Genomic DNA, 14,772 nt, shown 5'->3' on the forward strand with positions numbered 1-14,772 from the left:
GCGAACTCCGTGACTGATATTTAAACTGATTAAAAAGAAGTTTCGTAATGAAACAGCCTTATTATATACTTAGAGATAAATATATTATTTATCTGTAAGTATACAGATATTTATTTGATCAGAGAGCAGATATTTATTTGATACCCATATTTAACGTTCAAATCAAAACAATGTTTTGAAGGTACGCTGCTCAGAAAAAAAAATGGGACAGTGCTATATCTCCCGTTCTACTGGGCCGATTGACAAAACTCAAATTGAGTTTTTCATGTCTCGAAAGCGCGACTTAGGATATATATTAGATTTATATATAGCACTATTCTAACATAGGTATTTTGACACAAAATCGGACTTTTTCTGAAATAACATACCAATTTTTTTCCATATTTCGATTCTACGTCTCAAATTATGCCAGAATACCAAGTTTTGTAAAACTCGTACGAGTAGTTTTTAAAATATTAGCTCTCAAAATTTTAGCTCCTCAATGTTAATTGAATTTGGCAAATATTTATTAATATCTCTTTTTTTATTAAACTTTTTTGATTTTTTCTCTCACATTTCAAAATTTAGGTTCATTCCAAATAAAATTTATCCATTTTTTGTGTTTTATTTTTTAAATTTCTATTTTTAAATAATTTTTATAAATTTTTCGAAAAATATTTTGAATTATAACCCATAAAAGTTTTACCATCATCTTAAAGTAGGTGTATTTTTAAGCATATCTGCAAAAAATTAGACTTTTTTATTCAAAATTTTCTAAGATATACACGAATTTACATATTTTCGAGTTTTGAAATTTGGCATCTTTTTTTTTTTGAGCGATAATAACGCCAAATGTGGTCTATGGATTTTTGTTACAGTGAATTGCCACAGCTATTTTTAACCTTAAATTTCAAGTAAGATTTTACGGAGAATTAATTATATAACATTTTTTCCCTCAATGAAGCGTAATAAATATTTATTAATATTATATGAAAAGCTATTTTTTTTTAAATTATAGATGATATTATTCAAATTTTTAACTAGTTTTTTTAAATTTCTCTCTATCTTCCTTTTTTTTAAAAAAAAATAAGAGTAAATTTTTACCTTCGACGTTTTATCGTCTGCTACTTTACTTCGTTTAAATCGAATTGTCTAAAACTAAGAATTTTCGTTTGATATTTATTTGAATTTTATGACATTAACTGCATAATTTATTTCTAAACAAACTGTTGCTTTTGATGTGGCTGAAAGAGCGGCTGATACTATCATCCACATTTTTAAAGCACAGTATATTTTTATAGAAACATAATATTTAGAATAATCATTTTTATAAAAGTCAAATTATCATATAAACATACGGCCCTCTAGAGACTGAATTAATGGAAGTTCAATGGTTATGTAGAAATGATCTGCAGCTACTTAATGGCTGGATAAGTCAGCAGATTCTGTGGACAAGTAAGAATAACTCTATAAACGCCACCCAACATTCAGGATTCAATTAACAACGAGGATACGATGTTTATTAAATGAATTTAAGAAATTTTAAAACATAAAAAACCAACTCATTTTTATCCTAAAATGTATTTTTGTGCGTAGCGTATTTTCATTATATCCTTAAAATTCTAATTTAGAATGTAATTGTCAAGAACTGGATCCTAATCATCAGTAATATAATTAGTAATTATTACGGTTATTAATAAATCCTTCTTATAAAGTAATTGCAAATATTTCAAAAAACTTTCTGTCTGAATGCAAATATTTTTCTATGCAAATATTTTAAATTTTATATTAATCAAGATTGCACACAATATTATTTATTTGCACTTCAATTCTTACCGTAAGTTCCAGTAGAAGTTACAAATCAATTATATTTAATTAAGGATTGGATTGGATTATTTTATTATGGCAAAGCACACGAGGGCTATCTGCCTAAAGGGAGGGATGCCTTCGTGGAGGACTTTCTAAGGTAAACTGGCTCGTATACACGTTATACATGGGGAAAACCACGAAAACGCCGATGCGGCCAGCCCGTTCGCGAGATTCGAACCTCGGACCGAACTACCAATGATCAACGTCTTTACCGCTCGGCCGCTGGTGGGCTATTTAATTAAGGAATGACCATCTAAGTCTAGAAACAGCGTACCGTAACAGCAATTCAATTATTGGCGCCGTATCTTTTATGTTACTCCCGATTGGCAAGCTACATGATTTTTTATGAGTATTCGGGTTTTGCTAGTAACTTCCCTTGGAAATCGCGCTTAAACTAGGTTAGTTGGTTATTTGAACATAGAAAGAACATGGGAGCTATTTCATTAAGATGCTTTCGTAGAGAACCTTTGTAAAGAGAACCTAGAAAACTACGAAAACCAACCATGCAAGCCTGGGTTAGACTTCGCAACAAACAATTAGTATTCAACAATCTTCAAATGCTAGGCAACTGGTGAGGCTCCAATTAAATCTCCAATTTAATACTTTATTTGTAAATATTTAAAATATTGTTGTATTCTTAGACACAAAAAGCAGAATTTAAGTTTTGTTAACTTGTTAGTAAACTACCAAGCCGTAGTGCAAATGAATATTCAATTTCTTTTGCAGTAATTGTATTCACTTAATATTCTTGGAATATGAGCTAAAGAAGGAACGTTCTCGGAAGATTAGAGAAGTGTTTAAATCCTGTGATATTACGTTTGTCTTACAAGCTTAGGATCAAAACGATTCTGCAATTGCCCGAGTAATTGACTTGTAAATGGCTGTGAATTAAGCAGATGACTTTTAATCTTACGTTTTCAGTCAGAAAACGTATTCCAAATATTTTGTATTGCATGACAATGCATATTTTCATTATTCAATAACCAATCGGAGAACCGCTTGTGCTCCGAAAATAAGTATGTGTACTCAATTGTCCTGCATGTTCTTCAAATTTGTCTTCTTATGATATTTTCCTCCCCAAAACTAAAGGCCTCTCAAAGGAAAGTTTTTTGACATTGAAGAGACAAAAGGAGTATGGCATCTACTTTTAGAGGCATGTCAAAAACAGATCTCTACAAGCCTTTTCTTCCATTACATGTTGTGCATTCAGACAAATAGTTGCATCAGCGTAAATTCTATAATCTATTTTTTGTTACCCTCTTATTACTTTATTAACATAGAGTGAATATATACTAAACCTTTTACTTCAGCTTCAGTAATTCGGAATTTTTGACGGAATTGTTGTCGGAACTAGGACTTGGAAGATAAGTCAAATTCAATATTTCGATAATTCAATAAATTCATGGTCGAAGTTTCAATATTTTATTTTCGGAGGGAGGGGAAATTTTTCAGTTTTGGTCTAACATCCTAAGTATATTTGCTTCGATTCTTTATTTTTTCCATAAAAGCGAAGATCTTACGCATGGTATACATATAACGCATAGCTTCAAATTAAAATTTAATAATATACAGGGTGGTTATAATTAAAATTTCACTTTGAAACGGTCATAAAAGGGAAACTACTGGATCAAATGTTATCAAACTTTGTAACCGTGTAAAGGATGTCATAAGAATTTATTTTCCGCGAAAAAAAGAAAGTTGGAAACCTCACCACCAGGGGAAAATGGCGCTGTATGCAATATTGTTAAACGAAATATGGGTCGGAATCTAACTTAACCTTTTGTTACACGGGTTTAATATGTTGTATACCCTTAAGAAACTTTGAAGTAGGCAAATTACCATTTAAAGGCGTTAAATTCGATAAAAGTCGAGTGCGCCATCCGTGTAAGTGAGAAATTCGTCCGTGAAAACCACGAATTAGCGATTAGAAAATGTGAGATCGCAAATCACTCGCACAAGTGCGTACAATCTGGAAGTCGTTTTCTTACAGATCGCTAATTAGTAATTTTTGAAGTCTGAATTCGGCACTAAAACATGAAGATACTGATTCAAAACGCTTTTAATCGATTTGGGCCAAAGAAATCTCTCATGTTATCTATCTAGTTCCATTGCATTCTCCTACTGCATTCGACTGCATAGCAGTCATTCCACACCGTTTAGTGTAGAATGACAGCTAGTATTATAACTGAACCATTTTTCTCTGAAGAGCAGTCGACAGCTGGACCACTGTGATTGCAGCTCACTTAGAGTCAATGTTAAAATGTTTCGTGATACATGAACTGCAGTAATGTGGCATTTTAGATACTACGATTTTTATGCAGGGCTGGGCCCCACCTCACGTGTGTCACACAGTTACTTAGGCAACATTTCACGAATGAAAGTCTTATAAGCCAACACTTCCCCTCTTCCCACCAGACCTCAACCTCTGTGACTCTTGGCTATGGGGTTATCTCAAAAGCACTCTTTATGGTGATAATCTAAACAATTTGGCAGAAATGAAAAATGTGATACACTGACATGTCCGTAACATTCCTCCTAATATGCTAAGAGCTGCCGTCGAGAATGCAGTAACAGGATTTAACTTACTTTCGGAAAATGCTGGACGCTACATTGAACCTGCTTTGTAACACGTTTCGGAAAATATTAAACGCATTTTAAACAGATGTTTTCGTGTCTTATTTCATTTAACAATATTGTATACAGCGCCATTTTCCCCCTGGTGGTGAGTTTTTGAACTCTTTTTTTTCCGCGGAAAATAAATTCTCATAAACCTCCTTTACACGATTCCCAAGTTTGATAACATTTGGTCCGGTAGTTTTCCTTTTATGACCATTTCAAATTGGAACTTTAGTTATAACCACTATGTAAATTAAACTTTAAAAGTTTGACAGTTTGATTCAAGTCCCAGCTTTAAATATATATATATATAAATATAATCTTTTATATTAATCTTCTTAGAAAAAATGTTTTAAGAAGCTAATTTTTCCCTCGCGTTATAGATTGTATAAAAAAACATGATGTTTAATATGATTTAGATTGTTTCAGCCGATATAAGAATCGAGTTACTCGGTGGTGAAGAATAAACACTGCTGGACAGTTTTATTTCTTTGTCATTTAGCAAAAAATCTTTTAATTAAAATTATTTATCCTTTGGACTTTGCTCTATACTTTGTTTATAGTTAAAATGTCTAGAAAATGGTGTAAAGCAATGAGCACAATGATAAAAGTGTTTAAAGCAGTGTATGCAAGTCATCCTAAGTTAAAATGTCGGTTATACATTACTCTTATTTATATATATCTTTTCTGAACGGAACATTGAAAGGCGTGTTAACTATGCTTTACTGTATTTGCTCTTTTAATATATTCAGTTTTCAAACGCATCGTAATCTGGGTTACAAAGTATTCCTCCGAAAGAAACGCAATTCAAATAAATAAAATCAAATTCTGGAAAATTTATTTAAAATGCTCAGTTCGAAGGAATAAATAGAAAATTTTAAAACAATTATCTGAAGAGACAATGCAACACAAACAATTAAAATAAAAGTATAAGAATTTAAAAATTACCTAAAATAATAACTATGACAAAAAATGTATATAAAGAAAACTATTTGAAAAAAAATAAATGCTGCACCTTTATTTACACAATTCGAATAGGTAAATAGAAATTTTTAAAACGGTTATTCGAAAAAAACCAAAATGAAATTCGAAAAAGAAAAAATTATTTAAAATAATAAGTTATAATTAAAAATACAATATAAAGAATATTATTTGGAGAAAAGGAACGATGGTGACTTTTTTCCCTCTCACGGGAAAGGAAACTAGGTTGCCATATATTAAGAAGTTCGCCAAGTGAACTATTCTTGGCGCAAACTGACAAAATAGTGCCAACATAAATTTGTGAATTTCTCCGTAAATTTTGCTCCAAATTTTACAAAATTTCATATTTAGGCGTAATTTGAGTCGTAGAATCGAAATATGTAAAAAAATTGGTATGTTATTTCAGAAAAAGTCCGATTTTGTGTCAAAATACCTATGTTAGAATAGTGCTATATATAAATCTTTCGAGACATGAAGAACGCAGTTTGAATTTTGTCAATCGGCCCAGTAGATCGGGAGATATAGGACTGTACCATTTTTTTTTTTTTTTTTTTTTTTGAGCAGTGATGTACTAGTATATGTGTGTGTGTGTATCTGTTGCAGTCCAAACTGATGTAGATGAAATACACAAATATCATGTTGCTATTCTTTCGATAAATTTGAAATAATAAGTTTATCATATTTGACCTCATGTTATGCTACTGACATTTTTTCTAAAAATCTATTTGTTACATACATTAATCCTTCACAATTGTTATGTTTGTAAAAGTATTGCACCTAGTCTTCTGTGAGAAAGTATTATTTTGGAAATCAAATATAAATCAAGTACTATAAAGAATTGGAAGACTTTCCATACTTATTATGTACATTTCTTATGCGTTGAAATTGGGAAAGAATTCTAGATTTTATTAGATAAACAAAACAATTTTAAAAATTACATATTAACCTTTTCAAAAATACAGTATATTTGAGATTTTTACTATCAACTTATTCAATGTGTTACATTTCTTAAAAAACAAACATTACACAAAAATTCAATGCATTTTAGAAAAAGTTAAACTATAATTTGTTAGTATTAAGGAACCTTATGAAAAAAAGTACATAAGTTTGTGGCTTTGTAGGCTAAATCTGGGTACCTAATATAAAAAAATCTGATGTGTACACCACATGACTTCCTTGTACGGAATATTGAATTATACGCATTTTTTCTTGCATTTCATTAAAACTTATTGGATTGAATTAAATCTACTTCACCGACAGCGCATAAACCACAATAGAATAAATGTATTCTTTAAAATTCACTCTATTTTGTAAATTATCTATGTAAAGATATACAACAATCAATATGTTTATTTTAAAACTATTTAACGATATTGCTTTTTAATCGAATATTACGATTTAAGTGCGAAGAACATAATATTTAATAAATAAAGGTAACACACAAAACGTTGAAGAAAAACCCATTTGGGCGTAATGTAAAATCTGAAGGTTTCTGAATTTTTATTTACTTATGAGTCCAGACGGGCTTTGTCCCTGAGGGACTATTGTTTTCTTTTTGCGATTTTGCGTCGAATCACTCTGAATGTTTCCGTTTCTCTGAAATCCGTTTCACTTTTCAAATTGTTGCCAGCAAATATTATCGCCCTGTATTATATTTGAAAATATTCAGTAATCCGGAATCTGTCTAAATGTATGTATATTTTTCGCATTGTCATAAAACAATGGTACCTAGAGCCATCAAATTTTGAATGACGTCATCCTACTGCGAGTATTGGTATCTGAAAGCCCAAATTTGAAATTTGGAATTTGTTTTATGATCGATTTCATATTTTGTAAAATTTAAAAGAATTTTTGAGTAACAAACTAAACGATTTAAAAGCGAGCAATGGCAACACTGTACGGGTGGGAAAAAAAAAAAAAAAACTTTTTATCTCCAGCGCGCGGAGCTGTGTATCGGAAATTCTAAAGATATGCTCATTTTAAAATTATTTTGCGACATTGCTATTGAACTAAATTTTATGGTACAAGTGCAAAGAACATGATATTTAATAAATAAACTTAACACACTAAACGTTAAAAAAACTTCCCTTTGGACGTAATTTAAAACCTGAAACCTTTCAGATTTATTTATTTATTTATTTTTCAAGTTAGGAACTGACCTGTATATGGATGCCGGCGCTTTTATGTCGGAAAACCATTAAGCATTTCTTCAAACAATGATTGATTTGCATAAAATTACCGGCAGCAGTGTAAAAAATTCTCTACACTTGAAAAAAAAGAAAAAAAAAAAAAGAACTCGTGTAAGCTATCAGAAAAACCTCTACAATTATGATGAGGTTGGATGTGTGGAATACACAAAATACTGCAGGAGGAAGTTCAGCTTGGGTGCGTGCAGCTAACAGGCTATTCACACCACCTATGTCCGCGCATGCGCACAATCAGCCCAGGTACCAGCATTTTACGCCAATTTCGGTAAGGCAGGCGGTAGTGAGAGCGAATGTTGTTAATAGTTCACCAGCAAGAGAATAATTTGCAAGTAATAATTATTAGTTACAAAGACGGGATCAATCTATATACATGATAATGTTCAGGAAATGATTAGATAAAACAGGTATTTAATGATGGTTCTAATTGCAAGCGAGGACGAGTAATTAGTTAAAAAATCTTTAGTGTATTGACAAAAAGGCTACAGAAATTAAATTCTTTTATTTAACAGAGGAATTTTTATGCAAACTTAGACCCTACTCTTATAGCATAGGACTGTCAGAATTTATTATTCAATAAGAAAGCTTACTGAAAATGATAATTTTCTTTCATTCATCACTTTTTCAGTATCCACACAGGTTTATAGGTTCAAATGCCATATTTCAAAATCAAAGTTATTTATGAAATAAAAATCCGATGAATCATTTGTGTGTGCAGATTTTTAAATCTAAATCTCTTACATTAAATTATTTCTTTCTTTTAAATTACATCCCATTATTTATATCAATTTAATTGATTAATGTGTTTGTACTAATATTTCAAAGTTCGTTGAAGCACTTTTTGTGTCCTGAAAATGCCAAGTATTTCCATAAAAAAAAATAAGCAGGCATACAGAATAATTCATTTAATAGTTGATATAATTTAATAGTTGATATAATGATCGCTTTTGACTTATTTTATGTCTAAATTTTCTACACAGAAATCCTCTGTCTAATTTTTAGTATCTTTTATCGGACGAAATTTTTCAAAGAGGAATGAATTAAAGTCTGGATTGCGCAAAACACATCTTTAAAGCTAAATGTATTCTAAGAAGTACAAAAAATGTAAACAGAATTTTGTCCCTCCCTCAAATCAGACATTTAAACTATTCAAACCGTTAAGGAAAAGGAAAAACATTCGTACATAAAAATCTGCCCCCTTTTTTTTTTTTATGTATACTTTAATAAAAGGAAATGTGTTCCTTCTTTTTACAAGAAAAGGAACCCATTTTCCTTTCTAAACTTTTTAAAGTCGCCAACACTTAAAAAATGATAAACTACGCCAAGGTAGAAACCCGCCTATTTTTTTAAAAAAAGATTCACTACAACAGTTCGCATACACAGAATTCGTTCCTTTTGATGGGGTTCAATTGACGGATCTGACAATTCAATGCGCATGCGTGGTTAATGTTGGTGCGAATAGCTTAAGCGGCTAATCGCACCGGTGGTGCGAATAGCATCGGCCAGGTGCGTGAAATAAACAGAACAATTGGATACCAGAGAAATTAGCCTAGATTTTACTTAAAACTTACAAAAAATTCAACTGAAGTTTCAAGACTTTTTATTAGACTTTTTCTTCTTCTATCTTCCATTAAACACTGGATCATTGAATATTTTATATTTTATTCAATTATGTGCTATTTCTAATTTAATACTCTTTGCTTGGTAAGCAAATAGCAAACATAATACTATTTTACGTATAATAAATATAAACATAATACTACGTATGCCGATCTGCTTCTACGGATAATCCCTTAGCAGGGATAAAGTATCACGCTGTCCTCCTAGAAGAAGTACGTCATCGGATGACAACCATAACGTGGTCTACCATAATAAGCTGTTTCTCCCCATTTTGGCGTTAAGGCTGTTCTCCGAACCTTATCCCATTTTACTTTTACAACTATGTAATGAACGGAGAAATATTGATTTACTGTTGAAGTAATATAAGCTGCGATAGATGGGAGATAAATCGATTTTATGGAATAAGAAAGGATTTATGATGAAGTAGTGGAGGTCTGAAATTTGTTGTGTAGTATAACTTCATAAAATAAATATTCATAGCATGATCTGGCTGAACACAATCCGGCCCTTACATTTTTAAACCTTTATATGTGTACTGTTAGGAAGAATAAATATGAGCACAAAATGTATGTATCATAAAGTTTCTCCTTTTTTCCTTTGTCATAATTAAACCTGGTCCCTTTTTTTACCACCTATATCCCCAAAGGGAAATAAGATTAGTTATAGTTATAATAAGATAGTTAAAAATTGCAAATGTAAGTTTTCTGCGAATTCTGTAGTTCTTATTTTTAACACTCCGAAGTTCGAATCCCGCGAACGGGCTGGCTGCATGGGCGTTTTTGTGGTTTTCCCCATGTGTAACGTGTATACGAGCCAGTTTCCCTTAGAAAGTCCTCCACGAAGGCATCCCTCCTCTTAGGCAGATAGCCCTCGAGGCTTTGCCATAATCACACACACTTATTTTTAACAGACGGCAAAAAGACTGAGCATATCTGCAAAATGTGTTTTTTATTTGTTTTCAATTTAGCCCTGTGCTACAGAGGTATTGGCGGTAATTTCAGTCAAGAGTAAAATTGCTATCATGAATGCAAGTTTGGGTAAATGATTTGAATGTGCATTTTCGTTTTGCCTCACTTTTATAACCTAGGTAATTTCAGTGTGCAATGTATATATCGCTTAAATAATTGTGAGGATAATACTGAAAATGGTTGTTGTATCATTGTCATTTGAAATTAAGTAACTCGATTTGGAATTGTCACAATAAAATTTGTATAACTACTAATTAAGTGTAATGAAATATTCCACTGCCTAGACTTCTAACTACATAGTGTTTGCTATTATATCATATTATTTTCCGTTATCAATCAAAAAAGAAAATTAAAATAAAAAATTTTTGGTTATTGTCTTATATATAACATAAAATACTGTAAATACATTCACAACACATTTCCATAGGATTAGCAATAGGCTGACGTGATTAAAGTTCTTAGAATGATCTACTTTGTTGTCATAATATTTGACATTCTCCATGCACATGTAAGAATTTCAGTATACAAATATTTAGTATTAAAACCCATTTTATTACCAGAATGTAGCTAATAGTTTGAGTAAAGTGGCGAATCGCCCACATATCTGTCGCGTGTCGATGTGTACAGGGACAAAGGGAGTGCACAATGCCAAGTTTGTGCAATTCTTTGATGTTTTTTTAAGTGAAAATAAGTTGATGGGTACATGGATACCAAATTTGTGCAATTCTTTGGCTTCTTATATTTAAGTTGATGCAGAATCACCCACTTACAGTGTCTCACAAAAGTGATAGGACACTTGTGCTTTACAAAAAGAAACTGTAATAAAATAAATTAAAAAAACATGTAAAAATTTTTTGTGGGTGTGTTTCATACTTAAATTTAGTAACAATTATTACATAACATACATTTTCTCAAAATATTAAAATAGTAATTTAATAAAAATACAATTGTTTGGAACGGACCAAAAAATGGCTCACATAAGTGATGGGACACCATTAGATACTACTACGTACTACAATAAAAATATTTTTGGGGGTTTTTATTTTTATTCAAAAGCAATTGGCAATAATTTATAAAATCGTCTGTAGTATTTCTCTCCAGTTTGTTTTGGAATTTTTGTGTTTTTTAGCTCTGTGCAGCCATGAATGCTAAACGAAAAGAAACTTTGCCTGAAATTCAAAAATTAGTTATTAATTTGCATACTGAACATGGAAAATCTATTAGAAAAACTGCTGAAATAGTTAACATGAGTCATTCAACAGTTTTCAATATCATTAAACGATATAAAAAGAATCATATGATTCAGAATAAAAGAAGACCTGGCCGACCATCAAAGCTATCCAATGGAATAAAGCGAATTATTGTTCAAAATATTTAAAAAATTCCAAGAATGAGTGCTCCTAAAGTTGCTGCTGATTTACAAGCATTATATGGAGTAATTGTTAATCCTGAGACTATTAGAAGAGTAATTCGATCTGCTGGATATCACGGTAGAGCAGCCAGGAAAAAATTCTTCGTAAGTGAAAAGAATAGAAAACTCAGACTGGCTTTAGAAAAATCCAACATAAATAAGAACTCTGATTACTGGAATGAAGTTATATTTGCTAGTGAGAGTAAATTTAATATATTTGGTTCTGACGGTAGAATCTTGGTGTAGAGAAAACCCAGGAAAGAATTTCGCAAACAGAACTTGGTGCCAACAGTAAAACATGGTGGAGGAGGAGTTATGGTATGGGGTGTATGTCGTCCGCTGGAGTTGGTAATCTTGTTATCATTGACAGTATAATGGATCAGTACAAGTATATTGACATTTTAAATCAAAATTTGAAATCTTCAGCACGAAAATTGATCCTTCATAACGATTTTAAATTCTACCAGGACAATGAACCCCAAGCACACTGCTTTGAACGTTAGACTCTGGCTGCTGTAAAACTGTCCTGAAATAATAAAAACACCACCTTAATCTCCAGACTTAAATCCCATAGAGAATATTTGACAAGAATTGGAATCAAGAATTCGCAAACGCACCATTTCTTCAAAACAACAATTAAAATCATTGCTTCAAGAAGAATGGGGTAAAATCACTCCAGAAATCACAAAAAAATTAGTCGAATCCATCCCAAGAAGATTAAATCACGTTTTAAAAGTAAAAGGAAATCCAACAGAATATTAAAACATTTTAAGAAGTAAAATTTTTGGATAAATATTTGATGGAAAAGTAAGTGTCTCAGCACTTATGTGAGCCATTTTTTGCTCCGTTCTAAACAATTGTATTTTTATTAAATTACTATTTTAATATTTTGAGAAAATGTATGTTATGTAAGAATTGTTACTAAATTTAAGTATGAAACACACCCACAAAAAATTTTTACATGTTTTTTTTAATTTATTTTACTACAGTTTCCTTTCGTAAAGCACAAGTGTCCCATCACTTTTGTGAGACACTGTATATGGCACATATCGATGTGTATATGGACAAGTCAAGGTAGTATGCAGTGCCAAGTTTGTGCAATTCTCTGATTTTTTTTTTTTTTTTTTAAGTGAAAATAGGTGGATGTGAATATGAATACCGAGTTTGTGCAATTCTTTAACTTGTTACTTTCAAGATTGTGATTTCTCAAAATGCACGAAGCACTGCACTTTTCCCAATATTTTTTCTAGTTTTATTCATAATGTTGAAGATCCATAAGATAATTATATATACATATAAAATAAAAATTTAGCTGGGGCAGTATTTTTTAGTAGTAGAAAGTTTGCAGCGTTTCCACATATAATCTTTATTAAAACGTTCTTTGTAGCAATATGAGCACAGTAAGGTGCTATAAACCCAAGAGGGACACATCTACTTTTCAACAGCTTCAAACATAACTTTCATATACTTATAGCAATGTAATTCATAAAAAATTTTTCAAAAAAAAAGGGGGCAATTCTATATCTCCCATTCTAAACTGTGCTGATTGACGAAATTCAAATTGCGGTTTTCATGTCTCAAAAGTGTGACTTAGGATATATAATAGATTTATATATAGCATTGTTCTAATATGGGTATATTCACAAAAATTGGACTTTTTCTGATATGATATGCCAATTTTTTCCCATATTTCAGTTCTATGACTCAAATTGTGCCTAGATACTAAATTTTGTAATCTTTTTGTGGGAAATTTATGGGGAAATTAAAAAATTTATCTTGGTACAATTTTTTCAGTTTGCGGCAAGATAAATTTCATAATTCAGTTGGCGAACTTCTTAATAAATAATTTTCTTTGTGTACGAGCAGGGAAAAAGATCATTGTTCATACTTTCAAATATTTTAACAAAGTGCGTAAACTACATTTTCGTTATTATCGCTTATAATAATTATGCGAAATTTCAAAACGTTAATTCACGTATATCTTAGGAAATTTTTAATAAAAAACTCTTATTTTTTGTAAGCATGCTTAGAAATGCATCTACTTTAAGATGATGGTAAAAATTTTATAGATTACAATTCAAACTTTTTTTGAAAAAGTTATAAAATTTATTTAAAAATACAAATTTTTAAAATAAATCATAAAAAATGGAGGTTTAAAATTTAGTAAATTTTGAACGTGAAAGAAAGAATAAAATAAGTTTAATAAAAAAAGAGAGATTAATAAATATATGCCAAAGTCAATTAACATTGAGGAGCTAGAACTTTGAGAGCTAATTTTTAAAAATCTACTAACGGGATTTTTGTAAAACTTGGCAGTTTGGTGTAATTTGAGTCATAAAATCGAAGTATGGAAAAAAAATTGGCATGTCATTTCAGAAAAAGTCCGATTTTGTGTCAAAATACCTATAGTAAAGCAATGCAATATATAAAATGATATACATATGTATGATATAACAAATTACAATAGATGCTTTAAGAATAATTGGCAATCTCAAAATTAACATTTGGTGCTCTCCCACTAAACTCATCTGTCCTTCCAAATTTGAGATCTTTCCATGTTATATTTATATAATAACCTAAATTTAACCAATCACAGATTAGCTGTATATGTAAGATAACAAAATACGATATCTGCTTTAAAAATAATTGGTGATCTCAAAATTAGCATTCTAGATTTGGTGCTCTCTTACTAAATTCATTTGTTCTCCCAAATTCTAGATCCTTCCATGTTATATTACAATCTAAATTTAACCAATCACAGATTAGCTGTACTTATACATCACACTTAGTACAGTCAAAAGTCGTTAATTCGGACACCCATAATCTGGAATGATCTATAATCTGGACCTCAAAGCTACAAACTTTCTGCGCATGCATCGCGTTGACGTAAGACGTCGTGTAAGACCTTTATGGCTGCGCATGCGCATAACACGTTTAAGCATGCGCATTTAATGTATAACGGACGGTATAAGCTAAGCTAAAATTATCTAATTCAGTTAATGTTGCAGATTGCGTTATTCCTTAATCTTCGAATTGGATCCGGCTTATTATTTTTTGCAGACTGTTAGAGCAATTTTATAAAAGTAAGCTTGAACTTTCGATTATGTCAAATAGAATTTCCGAT

This window comes from Stegodyphus dumicola, chromosome 6 (genome assembly GCF_044657685.1).
Source record: "Stegodyphus dumicola isolate Sdum_Otavi_A_Nest chromosome 6, ASM4465768v1".
Taxonomy (NCBI): domain Eukaryota; kingdom Metazoa; phylum Arthropoda; class Arachnida; order Araneae; family Eresidae; genus Stegodyphus; species Stegodyphus dumicola.